Consider the following 12,764-nt stretch of genomic DNA (forward strand, 5'->3'; position numbering starts at 1 on the left):
AATAAGAACATACCTCCCTGCAATTCCTTGAGAAGACGACCCGAGGTTTAAATACTCGGTTAACAATTTTTAAGGGGTTTGTTACTTGTTACAACCAAAACGTTTGTATGGAAGGACTTTTGTTGGTTTAGAAGCTATACTTGCAACGGGAATTTATTCTGAATTCTAGACCACGCAAAAATCCTTTCATCAAGGAGGCCAAGTCAGAGTTTGACTGGATTAAGGGTTTAAAAGAGGAGCTTGAGGTAAAAGTGACCAAGCTGGAAAAGGAATTGGAGGGGGAGAAGACTCGGGCTATTGGTCTGGCGGCCTCTGTGAGATTAGCTGAGGACACAGTGTTGAAGCATAAGGAGAGCTATGTTACCACCTATAGAGAGATGATGGATCTCAAGAATAGCTTGGAATCTATCCGGGCTGATTATACCGAACTCCAAGGTCACCTTGTAGGCAGTGTTAATGCTGCTTATGAGAATCTGAAGGAGAAAGTTCGAGTTCTTGCACCGGAGCTTGACCTTTCCCTTTTTAGCCTGGACAACATTGTTAGGGATGGTAAGATTGTTTTCCTGATGACCCTGATGATGATGATTTTAACCCTCCTTCAATGCCTGCCACCAAAACCTCTGTTGTGCCGACCTCTTTAACTCCTTCAGCTGAGGTTGGTCATCCTGAGTCAGAACCTGATTGTCAAATCTTGAACCGAGATGATGGGACAGTGGATGTGGTGCCTCTTCAGACTCGTCCTCCTTCACCCCGTGTTAATGCTGCCGAGAAGTCTTTGGATCCTCAATTATTATTCTGGATGTTTGTGTAGATAGCCCGACTTGTGGGCTTTTGAACTTTTTATATTTTGTAAATAGTGGTTCTGACTTTTTGCTACTTTCTTAGTTGCTTGTTTAGCAACTTTATTTTGAAAAACAAAGTAGTTTTCAAGATCTTGGGGCTAATTTTGGTGGCCTCTTGAGTTTTGTTATTATTATAACTTGTGCTTTTCATGACATGTTTGTCCGCATCTGTCTGATACCTTTTGAGGTTTTTTGGGAGTGTTGGAGCCTTATTGTCCAACCTCTTTGAATTGCCTTTGTATTTTCATACTTGTGGCTTGATTCTTTTTGAGGTTGTGGATGTTTGGGTCCAACTTGTATGTCGACTTGCTCAGTTTGGTCACAAGTTATTTCTAGTAATCCATTTTATGTGGACCTTTGTTAGGTCTATGTTAGGAATTACTTTTTTATAACTTATTCGTGGGAGGCTGACTTCATCATATCGGTCCCTTCTAAGTTATTTCTAGTAATCCTATTTTTGGACCTTTGTCAGGTCTCTTTTAGGGATTACTTTTTATAAGTTTTTGATTTTGGGGCCGACTTCTTTGCGTCGGTCCCTTCTAAGTTATTTATAGTAATCCTCTTTTTTGGACCTTTGTCAGGTCTCTTTCAGGGATTACTTTTTATAACTTTTTAATTTTGGGGTCGACTTCTTTGCGTCGGTCCCTTCTAAGTTATTTCTAGTAATCCTCTTTTTTGGACCTTTGTCAGGTCTCTTTCAGGGATTACTTTTTATAACTTTTTGATTTTGGGGTCGACTTCTTTGCGTCGGTCCCTTCTAAGTTATTTATAGTAATCCTCTTTTTTAGGGCTGGCTAGGCCTCTTTCCAGGGATTGACTTTTTATAACTTTGGTTATTGTGATCGACTGGTCCAACTTCTTTATGTCGGCCTGTCTTTTAAGTTATTTTTAGCAACTCATTTTATTAAGACCTCGTCAGGTCCTTTCTATGTTTCACTTTCGATAACTTCTTACATTATTCTATTTTGTCACTTTTTCATCTTTGCCGATTTTGTCGAAGCCAGGTTTGATCCTTGTTTGGTTGACCTTTTGATGAATTCGATTTACATCTATTTTGGTCCTTTTCATGATCGAGCAGTGAACTTGATTTTCACTTTCTGCTGACCTTGTAGCTTTATAATCGGGCGATGAATTTTAGCGTTTCAGATTAATGCGTCTTGAGTATTTGTAGAGAATCTAAAAACTTTATTCAAAGAGAATGCAAATATATACATGTGGGTGTTTTATCCCTTTAAGTTGGGAAATTTATAGATCTTGGCTTGGCACCTCATTAAAAAACCTTTTCAGGAAAAAGAGTGCGCCTTATCCTAAGATCTTTATTACCTCTAACTGTAGTACCTTCTTAAGTTGCAGGCATGCCATGACCTTGGGAGTTCTCGCCCTTCGAGTTTGGACAGTCTGTAGTAGCCTTTTCCAAGTACCTCTATGATTCGGTAGGGTCCTTTCCAATTTGCCGCCAGCTTTCCTTCTCCGAGTCAAGTTGTTCCGATATCATTTCGGATTAGGATAAGGTCGTTCTCGGCAAAACCTCGCGGTACTACCTTTTGATTGTACCTTGAAGCCATTCAACATTTCAATGCCTCTTCCTTGATTCGAGCTCTTTCTCGAATTTCTGAAAGTAGGTCGAGTTCTTCCCTTTGATGTTGAGAATTGGCTTCTTCATTATAGTGAATCACTCTGGGCGATCCTTCTTCGATCTCCACTGGGATCATTGCCTCCAATCCGTAAGCTAATCGAAAAGGTGATTCCTTTGTGGTGGAGTGTAGAGTTGTCCGATATGCTATAGGACTTGCGGGAGCTCCTCCGCCCAGGCTCCCTTTGCATCCTGTAATCTCTGTTTTAACCCGGCTAATATGACTTTGTTAGCAGCTTCTGCTTGTCCGTTGGCTTGAGGGTGTTCTACAGATCTGAATTGGTGTTTTATGTTCAGATCGGTCACCAATTTTTTGAAGCTTGCATCTGTAAATTTGTCTGTGGTGATGGAGTATGGAACCCCAAACCTTGTGACGATGTTTCTATACAGGAATTTTCGGCTTCTTTGAGTAGTGGCGTTAGCTAGGGGTTCTGCCTCAATCCATTTTGTGAAATAGTCTACCCCTACGGTGAAAAATTTGACTTGTCCAGATCCTTGAGGGAAAGGACCGAAAAGGTCGAGTCCGCATTTTGCAAATGGTCAGGGTGAGGTTACGCTGATAAGCTCCTCTGGTGGGGTGATGTGAAAGTTGACATGTTTCTGGCATGGTGGACATGTCTTTACAAATTCTATGGCTTCTTTTTGTAGAGTTGGCCAATAGAATCTGGCCCGGAGTACCTTTTTGGTAAGAGCCTGTGCTCCGAGGTGGTTGCCACAGATGCCGCTGTGTACTTCTTCTAAGACTTCCTTTGTATTGAAAGTCGGCACACATTTTAACAGTGGTGTTGAAATCCCTCTCTTGTCTTGAGTATTGTTTATGATTGTGTAGTGTTGTGTCTCCTGTTTTAACCTATTTGCCTCTTTCTTATCTGTGGGGAGTGTTTCTGTTTCGAGGTAATTAATTATAGGAGTCATCCATCCTTGATCCTGACCTATTATGGCTAGGATTTTTTCCGCTTCCGAGATTGACGGGTTCTGTAGCGTTTCTTGGTTGAGGCTTCTATTGTTACCTCCTGGTTTGGTGCTGGGTAGTTTTGAGAGTGCATCGGCTCGGGCGTTCTGTTCTCGGGGTATGTGGCGGACCTCATATTCCCCGAGTTGTCCGAGCTGTTCCCTAGTTTTTTCTAGGTAATTTTCCATGGTGGGATTTTTGGCTTGGTAGGTCCTTACTATTTGTGAAGTGACTACCTATGAGTCACTGAAGATGATGAGCTTTTGAGCTCCAACCTCCTTAGCCAGCTTCAAACCAGCCAGTAGTGCGTCGTACTCGGCTTGGTTGTTTGAGGCAGGGAACCCGAATTTGAGGAAAAGTTCGATTTGGGTTCCCTAGTCGCTTTCTATGATGACACCTACGCCGCTTCCAGTTTTGTTTGAGGAACCGTCCACATAAAAATTCCATTATGTAGGAATTTCCAAAGTGTCTGTAAATTCTGCAATGAAGTCGGCTAGATATTGCAATTTGATGGCTGTCCGAGCTTCTTATTGAAGGTCGAATTTGGATAACTCGACTGCCCATTTCAAAATTCTGCCTGCTAAGTCCGTTTTCTGCAAAATCCCTTTTATAGGTTGATTGGTCCGAACCCTAATGATGTGGGCTTGGAAATATGGGCGAAGCCGTCGAGAGGTTAGTATGAGAGCATAGGCGAATTTTTCTATTTTTTGGTAGTTTAGCTCGGATCCTTGTAATGCTTTGCTGATGAAGTATACAGGTTGTTGCCCATTGTCGTTTTCTCGGACTAGTGCGGAAGCTACTGCCCAACTTCCTACTATGAGATATAATATAAGTGGTTCTCCTTCTCGATGCCGAGTTAGGATAGGTGGCTGTCCCAGGAATCTTTTGAAATCTTGGAAGGCCTGCTCGCACTCCGTTTTCCATTCAAATCTCTTTCCTTTCCTTAGAGTGGCATAGAAGGGGAGAGATCTTATCACTGATCCAGCTAGAAATTTGGACAAGGCTGCCAACCTTCCATTGAGTTGTTGTACTTCTTTGACATAAGTCGGGCTCTTCATGTCGAGTATGGCCCGACATTTATCCGGGTTTGCCTCGATTCCTCTTTGTGTGAGCATAAAACCTAAGAATGAGGTTTTTCTTGGTCGTGCATACATCGGGATTTGATTGTATCCCGAATACACGTCCATAAACGAGAGGTATTTATATCCGGAGGAGGCATCTACCAGAGCGTCGATACTTGGGAGTGGATAAGGATCTTTTGGGCAGGCTTTGTTGAGATCAGTGTAGTCGGTGCACATCCGCCACTTCCCATTTGATCTTTTCACCATGACAACGTTGGCTAGCCATAGTGGGTACGTGACTTCTCTTATGAATCCTGCTTCCAGTAGAGCTTGTACCTGCTCTTCCACAGCTTGGGATCGTTCTGGCCCGAGCTTTCTACGTTTCTGTTGTACTGGCCAAGATCCTGGGTAGACTGCTAGTTTGTGGCACATTAACTTGGGGTCTATGCCTGGAATGTCTGCAGGCTTCCATGCAAAGAGGTCGACATTATCTTACAGGAACTGTACAAGTGATTCTTTTATGTCTCCTTTTAGGATTGTACCGATATTGGTTGTTTGTCCGGGATATCTCCGATCTGGACTTTTCTACTTCACCTTCGGGTTGTGGGCGGAGTTCTGCCCACCTCTGAGCTCCATCGAGTTCGATCGTGTGAAGTTCTTCTCCTCTGCCTCTGAAGTTTAAACTTTCATTGTAGCAGCGGCACTGATGAGTGGATAATTTATACGTTTTTTGGAATTGTTTTTAGGTAGTTTTTAGTAGAATCTAGCTACTTTTAGGGATGTTTTTATTAGTTTTTATGCAAAATTCACATTTCTGGACTTTACTACGAGTTTGTGTGTTTTTCTGTGATTTCAGGTATTTTCTGGCTGAAATTGAGGGACCTGAGAAAAAAATCTGATAGGAGGCTGAAAAAGGAATACAGATGATGTTGGATTCTGACCTCCCTACACTCGAAATGGATTTTCTGGAGCTACAGAACTCCAAATGGTGCGCTCTCAATTGCGTTGGAAATTAGACATCCAGGGCTTTCCAGCAATATATAATAGTTCATACTTTATTCAAGTTTAGATGATGCAAACTGGCGTTTAACACTAGTTTCATGCTGCATTCTGGAGTAAAACGCCAGAAACACGTCACAAACCAGAGTTAAATGCCAAAAACACGTTACAACTTGGCGTTTAACCCCAAGAGAAGCCTCTGCATGTGTAAAGCTCAAGCTCAGCCCAAGCACACACCAAAGGGGGCCCCAAAAGTGGATTTCTGCACTTAGACTTATTTCTGTAAACCCTAGTAACTAGTCTAGTATAAATAGGACTTTTTATCATCTTTTGAAAAATCTTTGGACGAGCTTTTGGAACATCTTTGATTATTGTTAGTCCTTAGAAATTGGGGGCTGGCCTCACAGCCATGCCTACCTTATTTTCACTTATGTATCTTCAACAGTGGAGTTTCTACACACCATAGATTAAGGTGTGGAGCTCTGCTATTCCTCGAGTATTAATGCAATTACTATTATTCTTCTATTCAATTCAGCTTATTCTTATTCTAAGATATTCACTGCACTTCAACATGATGAATGTGATGATTCGTGACACTCATCATCATTCTCACCTATGAACACATGCCTGACAACCACTTCCGTTCTACCTTAGATTGAGCGCGTATCTCTTAGCCTTCATTCCAAAAGATCGGAGTCTTCGTGGTATAAGCTAGAATTATTGGCGGCCATTCCTGAGATCCAGAAATTCTAAACCTTATCTGTGGTATTCCGAGTAGGATCTAGGATGGGATGACTGTGACGAGCTTCAAACTCGCAAGTGTTAGGCATAGTGACAGACGCAAAAGAATCACTGGATTCTATTTCAACATGATCGAGAACCGACAGATGATTAGCCGTGCTATGATAGCGCATTTGGACCATTTTCACTGAGAGGACGGGAGGTAGCCATTGACAACGGTGAAACCCAACATACAGCTTGCCTTAGAAAGGAGTAAGAATGATTGGATGAAAGCAGTAGGAAAGCAGAGATTCAGAAGGAACACAGTATCTCCATGCGCTTATCTGAAATTCCCACCAATGAATTACATAAGTATCTCTATCTCTATTTTATGCTTTATTTATCTTTATATTCGAAAACCATTATAACCATTAGAATCCGCCTAACTGAGATTTACAAGATGACCATAGCTTGCTTCATACCGACAATCTCCGTGGGATCGACCCTTACTCACGTAAAGTTTATTACTTGGACGACCCAGTGCACTTGCTGGTTAGTTGTGCGAAGTTGTGAAAAAGAGTGATATTACAATTGTGCGTACCAAGTTGTTGGCACCATTGAGATCACAATTTCATGCACCAAGTTTTTGGCGCCGTTGCCGGGGATTGTTTGAGTTTGGACAACTGACGGTTCATCTTGTTGCTCAGATTAGGTAATTTTCTTCTTGTTTTATTTTCAAAAAGTTTTCAAAAATCTTTCAAAAATTTTTTATTTTGTTTTCGTTTTTCCAAAAAGAAATTTTCGAAAAATTCAAAAAAATTAATAAAATCATAAAATCAAAAATATTTTGTGTTTCTTGTTTGAGTCTAGTGTCAATTTTTAAGTTTGGTGTCAATTGCATGTTTTTAAAATTTGTGTATTTTTCGAAAAACTCATGCATGGTGTTCTTCATGATCTTCAAGTTGTTCTTGATAAGTCTTCTTGTTTGATCTTCATATTTTCTTGTTTTGTGTCTTTTGTTGTTTTTCATATGCATTTTTAGTTTGTTAGTGTCTAAGCATAAAAAATTTCTAAGTTTGGTGTCTTACATGTTTTTCTTTTCTTGAAAATTTTTCAAAAATAAGTTCTTGATGTTCATCATGATCTTCAAAGTGTTCTTGGTGTTCATCTTGACATTCATAGTGTTCTTGCATGCATCATGTGTTTTGATTCATAATTTTCATGTTGTGAGTCATATTTGTGTTTTTCTCTCTCATCATTAAAAATTCAAAAAAAATATATTTTCCTTCTTTTACTCAAAAATTCGAAATCTTTGGGTTGACTTAGTCAAAAATTTTTAAAATAATTCTTGTTAGTCAAGTCAAGATTTCAATTTTAAAAATCTTATCTTTTCTAAATCTTTTTCAAAATCAAATCTTTTCTTTTTCCTTTGGTTATTTTCGAAAATTTTTTTAAAATTGTTTTTCAAAATCTCTTTCTTAATTTTATTTCATAATTTTCGAAAACTTTACTAACAATTAATATGATTGATTAAAAAATTTGAAGTTTGTTACTTTCTTGTTAAGAAAGGTTCAATCTTTAAATTCTAGAATCATATCTTTTAGTTTCTTGTTAGTCAAGTAATCAATTTTAATTTTAAAAATCAAATATTTTTAATTTTCTTTTCAAATATTTTTCAAAACAAATATCAATCATATCTTTTCAATCATATGTTTTTAATCATATCTTTTCAAACATATCTTTTTCAAATCATATCTTTTTCAAAATTGATTTCAAAAGTCTTTTCTAACTTCCTATCTTTTCAAAATTGGATTCCACATCTTTTTCAACTAACTAGTTAACTTTTTGTTTATTTCTTATCTTTTTCAAAACCACCTAACTACTTTTCTCTCTCTAATTTTCGAAAATCACCTCCCTCTTTTTCAAAATTCTTTTAATTAACTAATTGTTTCAATTTTTAATTTTAATTTTATTTCTTCTCTTAATTTTTGAAAATCACTAACTTTTTTTTCAAAAACAATTTTCGAAAACTCCTCTCTCTCTCACCTCCTTCTATTTATTTATTCATTTACTAACTCTTCTCTTCATCTAAAAATTCGAACCCTATCTTCCTCTGTGTTCGAATTTTTCTCCTCCTTCTTATATTCTTTTCTTCTTCTACTCACATAAAGGAATCTCTATACTATGACATAGAGGATTCCTCTTCCTTTTCTGTTCTCTTCTTTTTCATATGAGCAGGAGCAAGGACAAGGACATTCTTGTTGAAGCAGATCCTGAACCTGAAAGGACTCTGAAGAAGAAGCTAAGAGAAGCTAAAGCACAACAATCCAGAGAAAACCTTACAGAGAATCTCAAAAAAGAAGGAGACATGGCCGAACCCAATAATAATGTAAGGAGGATGCTTGGTAATTATACTACACCTACTTCCAACTTTTATGGAAGAAGCATCTCAATCCCTACCATTGGAGCAAAAAATTTTGAGCTAAAGCCTCAACTAGTTGTTCTAATGCAACAGAACTGCAAGTTTCATGGACATCCATCAGAAGATCCCTATCAGTTTTTAACTGAGTTCTTGCAGATCTGTGATACTGTTAAGACTAATGGAGTAGATCCTGAAGTTTATAGGCTCATGCTTTTCCCTTTTACTGTAAGAGACAGAGCTAGAACATGGTTGGACTCACAACCTAAAGATAGCCTGGACTCCTGGGATAAGCTGGTCACGGCCTTCTTGGCCAAGTTCTTTCCTCCTCGAAAACTGAGCAAGCTTAGAATGGATGTTCAGACTTTCAAGCAAAAAGATGGTGAATCCCTCTATGAAGCTTGGGAAAGATACAAGCAGTTGACCAAAAAGTGTCCTTCTGACATGCTTCCAGAGTGGACCATTTTGGATATATTCTATGATAGTCTATCTGAGTTCTCTAAGATATCACTGGACCATTCTACAGGTGGATCCATTCACCTAAAGAAAACGCCTGCAGAAGCTCAGGAACTCATCGACATAGTTGCAAATAACCAGTTCATGTACACTTCTAAAAGGAATCCTGTGAGTAATGGGACGCCTCAGAGGAAGGGAGTTCTTGAAATTGATGCTCTGAATGCCATATTGGCTCAGAAAAAAATGTTGACTCAGCAAGTCAACATGATTTCTCAGAGTCTGAATGGATTGCAAAATGCATCCAACAGTACTAAAGAAGCATCTTCTGAAGAAGAAGCTTATGATCCTGAGAACCCTGCAATGGCAGAGGTGAATTACATGGGTGAAGCCTATGGAAACACCTATAATCTCTCATGGAGAAATCATCCAAATTTCTCATGGAAGGATCAACAAAATCCTCAACAAGGCTTTAATAATGGTGGAAGAAACAGGTTTAGCAATAGCAAGCCTTTTTCCATCATCTTCTCAGCAACAGACAGAGAATTCTGAGCAGAGCCCCTCTAACTTAGCAAATATAGTCTCTGATCTATCTAAGGCCACTTTAAGTTTCATGAATGAAACAAGGTCCTCCATTAGAAACTTGGAGGCACAAGTGGGTCAGCTGAGTAAGAAAATCACTGAAACTCCTCCTAGTACTCTCCCAAGCAATACAGAAGAGAATTAAAAAAGAGAGTGCAAGGCCATTGATATTATCAAAATGGCCGAATCCAAAGAGGAAGGGGAGGACGTGAATCCCAATGAGGAAAATCTCATGGGACGTCACCCAGACAGAAAAGAGTTCCCTAATGAGGACCTAAAGGAATCTGAGGCTCATATAAAGACCATAGAGATTCCATTAAACTTTCTTCTGCCATTCATGAGCTTTGAGAACTATTCTTCCTCTGAAGAGGATGAAGATGTAACAGAAGAGCAAGTTGTTCAATATCTAAGAGCCATCATAAAGCTGAATGCCAAGTTGTTTGGTAATGAGACTTGGGAAGATGAACCTCCCTTGCTCATTAGTGAACTAAATACATGGTTTCAGCAAACTTTACCTCAAAAGAAACAAGATCCTGGTAAATTCTTAATACCCTGTACCATAGGCACCACGACCTTTGAGAAGGCTCTGTGTGACCTAGGGTCAGGCATAAATCTTATACCACTCTCTGTAATGGAGAAACTGGGGATCTTTGAGGTACAAGCTGCAAGAATCTCATTAGAGATGGCAGACAAGTCAATACAACAAGCTTATGGAATGGTAGAGGACGTGTTAGTGAAGGTTACACTACAAGAAAATGGAACATTTGTAACAAAAAATTTGTATCAAATTTAAAATTGTTACAAATTATAGTTTTTTTGTAACAATAATTAGTTATTGTTACAAAATAAGAATATTTTGTAACAATAAGAAAATTTGTTACAAAACATTTCAATATTTTGTAACAACTTGATTTCTTTTGTTACAAATTATGTTGGCTTTCGTATTGAATTGCTGTTTTGTTACACAATGTTATAATGTTTTGTAACAAAAGATTATATTGTTGCAAAAATTGAAAATATTTTGTAACAAAATATCTATTTGTTTCAAAAGCTGTAAATATTTTGTAACAAAAAATTGATTTGTCACAAAATACAATATTTTTGTAACAAGTTATTTATTTGTCACAAAATTCAAAGATTTTTTGTAACTAATAAAAAATTTTGTTTCAACATACTAAATGTAAGACTTTGAATTAACATAATAAGTTATTTATGATTTATTATATTTATTTAAGATTTTATATTAAAAAATTTATTTTACTAAAAATATTTAAGTCAAATTAATGATAGTTTGTGTAAGACCCCTAAATTTTTAAAAGTTATTAATGAATTATTTATAATGTATTATATTTATTTAAGACTATATTTTAGAGATTTTTATATAAAAATTGAGTGAAATCCTATTTATTATTTTGAGTTCATATAATTGAAAAATAATGAATATTTTATATGCCTTAGTTTTAATATATAAATTTGTAACCTTATTTTATAAATAAAAGAGAATTAATTTAATTATCATCAATTTTTGTTAAATTAGTATTTATTCAAAAATAAATTTTAAATTAATAATAAAATAGTATTTCAAAGATAATCATTTAATATTAATTTTTAATTTGAATTATTACTTAATCCTATTATCTTATTAATATTTTTATACAAATCCTAATTTTTTTTTATACAACAAAATCCTAACTTTAATGTTTTTTTCCCTTTCCCAGCTGCTATTACCCTTCCCCTTTCTTCTATTCTAGAAACCCCAAACAGAGGGTGGAAAATCAAAAGGGAAAAAGACAGAAAAGAAAGAAGGAAAGAAAGGGAAAGGAGGGAGGGGAGCCGCGGGAAGAGAACGAGGGAGGAAGAGGAAGGGCAGCGCCGGCGGGCATTACTGCCACCGCGCCGCCGTGTTATACCGAAGAGAGAGAGAGTGCGAAGAACAGAGAAGCAGGGGAGGAAGAAGGGTGTCGACGCTGTTGCAGAGAGGGAGACGTGAGAAGCTGCCAAACTCCACTGGTGTCACGAAGCCGTTGGTATCATGCTCCGTCGCCGTCGCCTCAGATTGTCGCCGTCACCGTCGCACCGTTCCTGCTGAGCCGCCGCCGTGTTGGGAGATTGAGGTAGAGAATGAATGACACAGAGAAAGGGAGAAGCGCGACAGATGAGAGGGATTGAAGCGTTCCCGTTACCATTTTCTCACCTATTCGCTGCCACTGGGGTTTGACGCTACCACGCCGCCTTAGAGACTCTGCCGTTGCTGAGAGTTCTTCGCAAGAGAAAGGGGGACAGCGAGAGAGGATGAAGTGGGTCCTTCGCTGCTGCCATGACCATCGCTGAGTTGCAAGCTGTTGTTGGAAGTATTGGGGGAGATGTTGCTGCTGCCAAAACCACCGCGGAGGTTGTTAGGACTGCTGCTTGTGTGGCTACGCCGTGGTGGTTATAGTTGCCGTCACAGTCACTGCCTAAAAGCCCTGGAATTTCTATTGTCTTGCCCCAATTCAAGTTCAGTGCCACTACCCTGGTCTAATCTTTTTTCCCTGGTTCTGATTTGTTACTTGTTTTTTTTTACCTGTTCTGATTAGTAATTTAATATTATTGGAACTTCAAACTATTACTTGTTTTTGTTTTTAATTTGTTCTTAATTTAGTTGATGCTAGATTGATGCCCAACAAAATTCATTCATAATAATAATAATTATTTACATGTTCATACCATCGATTGAGTTGTTACTCTTGAATTGTTTCAGACTTTCAGTGTCAACTTTCCAGGTGAGCTCCTTTCGACCCAGTTCTTTCAGACTTTCAGTGTCAATTTCAGTGTATCTTAGGGTTTGAAATTGGAATTTTATGATGGTGGACTGGTGGTTGTTGTTGTTGTTGTTGTTGTTGTTGTATTTGGTATTTTAGAATTATTGTTGAACCTGAGCAAATTTTTTTGTTGCTGTTAAACATCATTGAGTTGAATTTTGTTGCTGGATAACATCATTAGGTTGAGTTTAATACTTGAATAGTTGAATTTGTTGTTGTGTTGCTTAAAAAATCACTTAGCTAAATCTTTTGTTGTTGAAAAATTTTTTGTTCCTTTGCCAAGTAAAGCTCAAATTTTCTAG

General features: G+C 38.0%; 1 non-coding gene across 1 annotated transcript; it reads right to left on the minus strand.

The window, feature by feature from the left end:
• Window positions 1–8,968: 8,968 nt before the first annotated feature.
• On the minus strand, window positions 8,969–9,076 carry LOC130943086 (small nucleolar RNA R71). The gene has a single exon (XR_009071621.1). It is a non-coding gene; the product is annotated as a small nucleolar RNA R71 (small nucleolar RNA).
• Between the last annotated feature and the right edge of the window lie 3,688 nt (window positions 9,077–12,764).

The sequence above is a fragment of the Arachis stenosperma genome, chromosome 7, assembly GCF_014773155.1.
Source record: "Arachis stenosperma cultivar V10309 chromosome 7, arast.V10309.gnm1.PFL2, whole genome shotgun sequence".
Lineage (NCBI taxonomy): Eukaryota > Viridiplantae > Streptophyta > Magnoliopsida > Fabales > Fabaceae > Arachis > Arachis stenosperma.